The 4,407-nt window shown below is 44.6% G+C and overlaps 1 pseudogene; it reads left to right on the forward strand.

The window, feature by feature from the left end:
• LOC144154828 ((3R)-3-hydroxyacyl-CoA dehydrogenase pseudogene) overlaps nt 1-1,890 on the forward strand; it is a 4,617-nt pseudogene extending 2,727 nt beyond the window's left edge.
• Nucleotides 1,891-4,407: the final 2,517 nt, after the last annotated feature.

Consider the following 4,407-nt stretch of genomic DNA (forward strand, 5'->3'; position numbering starts at 1 on the left):
ACGAGCCCTACTCCCCTTGTAAATAGTGTGGGTAACACAATAAAAGACCAAACAGATGCTCTCGGCAAACATTTTGAACACGTATTCAGTTCCTCTCATTACACACAAACATTTTTACAGCACAAGAAAGCAGCTGAGCGCCAGCCCCTTTGTATGAACCAATGCTCAAATGCTCAATGCTCAAGGCTCAAATGCCCGAACTAATTACTGCACTGTCCACATGTGGTAAGTCAGCCCCTAGAGCTGACAGAATCAGCTATGAGATGATTAGGCACTTACACATTGACACACTTTACACAACACCCTCTCTCTTTAACAAAATATGGCAGAAAGGCCGCTTTCCAAAAGCATGGAAAGAGGCAATCGTTTTACCTCTTCTAAAAGAGGGGAAAGAACCATCATTTGCTGCTAGTTACAGGCCTATTGCCCTGACCAGCTGTTTGTGTAAGCTCCCAGAAAAAATGATAAACCGGCGACTTTTTTACTTTCTGGAGTTTCATGGTGTTCTAGACAAAAATCAGGCAGGGTTTAGGTCTGGGAGATCAACTACAGATAATCTGGTTGCGTTTGAATCGTATGTTAAAGATGCTTTTGTCCATAAACAGCACTGCTTCTCTGTATTCTTTGATATAGAGAAAGCCTACGATAGAACTTGGCGATATGGCATTCTATTGGACTTGCAGTCGTTTGGCCTTAGTGGCAATATACTCAATGCTATTCAAGACTATTTGTTTGATCGCACAATTCGTGTCCGTGTGGGGACTGCCCTGTCTAGAACATTTGTTCAAGAAAATGACGTATCCCAGGGAGGAGTGCTGAGCTGTGCACTGTTCATTGTTAAAATGAGTTCTCTTAAAACTGTGCTGCCTCGATCTGTTTCATACTCTGCCTACGTTGACGATATCCAAGTTAGCTTTAAATCCTGTAATCTGTCGATATGTAAACGGTAAATCCAATTAAGTGTCAACAGGCTGGTTACATGGGCTGAAAAAAATGGTTTTAAGTTTAACGCTGATAAAAGTGCTGTTGTTGTCTTTTCTAAGATACGCGGTGTTCAACCTCTTCCTTGTATCACGTTAGGAGGTGGTTAGCCCATACCAGTGAAAAAGGAACACAGGTTCCCAGGTATTTTGCTCGACCACAAGCTCACATTCATACCACACATTAAATTACTAAAAGTAAAATGCCTGAAAGCAATGAACATTTTAAAGGTACTATCTCTCTTTGAAAACCGACCATCCATAGCTCCACCTTTCCCGCTGGCAGTTTGCCACCTCGTCAGCGAGTTCCAAGTTCCTCTTACTGATGTCTACTGTACCTCAGTTTATGGTTTGGTCGCTCCGTGGGGCACTTTCCCAATTCACTGTGACATGTCCTTTAGAGAAATTCAAAAGAAAAATGTACCAAACTTTGTCATCACTCATCATTTTCTGTTCCTCCGTGACAAATACAAGGCAGCTGAATTTTACACAAATGCTTCAAAAACTACCACAGCCGTATCCTGTGCGGCAAATGGCCCCCTACTTAATATATCCAAAACAATAAACAGAAACACAAGTATATTCACTGTAGAGGCGCGCGATATTCTACTGGCTTTGAACCACATTCTTCGAAACAAAGTTAAGAAGTCAGTTATATACACAGACTCTCTCAGTGTCGTCTCAAATCTTTCATCTCGCAAGGTCAGTAGAAACCCTACTTTTAATTGTGTTTTAAAAGCTCTCCACTCTGCTTATGGCCTGAAACTCATTGCCACAGTCTGCTGGGTTCCTGGCCACTGCGGCATTCCTGGAAATGAAGCTGCTGACCGTAGTGCTGCAGCTGCCGCCCTTCGAAGCAGCATAGACATAAACAAGGTCCCATATCAACATCTGAAACCTTTTGTAAGAAGGAAGCTGCGGGACCACTGGCAGAAACAATGAGACATAGAAGCAGAGAATAAACTACATGGCTTTAAACCCAAAATAGAAAAGCCACCCACCTGCTGAAAAACATGACAGATTTGTGGAAGTAGCCTTATGCAGATTGAGAACTGGCCACACACACATCACACATTCATACCTTTTAACAGACGCAAACAAGCTACACTGTCATCGGTGGGGGGGGGGGGGGGGGGGAGGGGGCAGATCTCAGTTCTTCATACGCTTATTGAAAGTGAGATGTGCAACATAGAGAGAAAACGTCACTTTCATGAACTATGCATTCATTGCATACCCTTGCACCCTTCATTATTTTTATCAGATAGTCCCATGTTTTCTTACAGAAGAGTCTTTAATTACCTTGCCGATGTTGTTGACTTCTTAAAGTACATAACATACTTCCCATGATCTCACTTGGCCTCATGTTCCGTCACAAAACAATGGTGGTATTGTGGGGTTTTTAACACCTTGCATACCAATATTTCTTACTTTTAATTATGGCCCTATACACCAACTTCCATAGTTTAATTTTAATGTAGTGGATTTTTTACAGATTCCATTTTAATATCGCCTCGTAGCATCCCACCATTGTCATGGCGCTCTTTGCCCTCGTCGGCCTTGCGCCATAAAACCCTAAATCATCATCATCATCGTTCACAAAGGCGTTGTAGTAGCGACATGTTTCTTTGTGTCCGCTGATACTCCTTGTTTTTCTTGAAAGGACTAATGATTATGGTGTGATTAGTGGCTCTGCCTTTGAATCGTGGTTTCGGTTGTCAGCAACTGGCTTGCCTGTTTTATTACACTTACTTGCCCTACTCGTAGCTAAGCTAATAGATTTGCTTCCTCCCTCCCATCTCCCCCTCACCCGCTGTTTTAAACTCTCATCGCTCCCACCCCCCTTTTTTTCTCCCCCCGCTGTTCTAAATTCTCATCCGTATGATTACTCCGCCTGCGTACCCACCCCTTCCCTAATTTTCCTCCACCAACATTACAGCCGCCTCTTCGTCACTTCTATGGCCCTGAAGTCAATGAGGCTCCCCCTCACCCCAAATCCCAAAGCCTCCGCCAACGTCGTTTCCCCTTCGCCCCGCGGCGGTCGTAGCTCCGTGCAGTCCCTGATAATAAGGTCTATAGTTTCCCGATCACTGTCGCAGCATACACATGCTTCATCCTGCTGCCTGTAGATACCCGTGTATTCCCGGGTTCTCAGACACCCCGCCCGGGCTTCAAAGAGCAATGCACTGCCTCTCGTATTGCCATAGAAACCTTCCTTCCTGATTTCTAGTTTCTCTGTTTTATAAGTCTGGGGGGTTTTTTAAAGACGAAAGTCTTTTTTGAACTACTTCGAAGCAGAAATTTTGGTCTGTCTGTCTGTCTGTCTGTCTGTCTGTCTGTCTGTCTGTCTGTCTGTCTGTCTTGAAAGGATAAATTTATTATAAAAAAATCCTGGTATCAATGATACAACGTAACAACCAGAAACCATTAAACAAGTGCAGCGCCGGTTGCTACAAAACTAATAGAGCACCCGCCGCGGTGGCTCAGTGGCTAAGGCGTTGCGCTACTGAGCACGAGGTCGCGGGTTCGATTCCCGGCCGCGGCGGTCGCTTTTCTGATGGAGGCGAAAAGCAAAAATGCCCGTGTGTACGAGATTTCGGCGCACGTTAAAGATCCCCAGGTGGTCAAAATTAATCCGGAGCCCTCCACTACGGCGCGCCTCATCGCCTGCGTTGCGTCGGCGCGTTAAACCCTACAATCAATCAATCAATCAAAAACTAATAGAGTGTGAACGCCGCTGCAAGTAACAGACACTTACAGAAACACATAAACAGCTTCAAGCTGATTGTAGACAAAAGATTAACATACAAACAATTTAGAGTTTCTTACAACCAAAAGATTAACATGCGAGGTAAACAATGATACAAAAACATTCGCTTCAAGAATGCAGAAATATACAGAACAGGTTTGGTTTTATGTCACAACGGGCACTGTACTGCACTAACACACAATTCTAACACCAAAATCACTTGTTACAACGAAAATCCCTAAGGACACAGGTCTGGAAAACTGGCATGAATAATAACCCTTTTGTTCGAAGCCTCAATAAACCGGGTAGACCAATGTCGCAGAAACTCTTCCTCACCAAAAAGGGCCAGCTCACCTTCCAAAAAGGTCACGAGGTGTTGTCTGAAAAAGGAAAGCAAGGGCCACTGCATACGTAGCCTGCGATTCTGTGCTACAGCCCTGCAGCGATTACGCCATTGTATACAATCGCCAATTACTAGGAATAGTTTGCCCAGGGGTGTGCCAGGGCACTGTTCTGTCAGTTGATACCGTGCAAGCCCCTAACTTGGAGCGGCACGGTCTATGATGCGCCAAAAGCAACGCGCAACACTGCAGCTTGAGAAAGTGTGAGCCGTGGATTCTGGTTGACCGCAGTAGGGACAGGAAGAGTTCTGTGTCACTCCCCAGCGAAATAATCTGTCTT

Source organism: Haemaphysalis longicornis, unplaced genomic scaffold (genome assembly GCF_048455015.1).
Source record: "Haemaphysalis longicornis isolate Haplotype H1 unplaced genomic scaffold, Haemaphysalis longicornis Haplotype H1 scaffold_962, whole genome shotgun sequence".
Lineage (NCBI taxonomy): Eukaryota > Metazoa > Arthropoda > Arachnida > Ixodida > Ixodidae > Haemaphysalis > Haemaphysalis longicornis.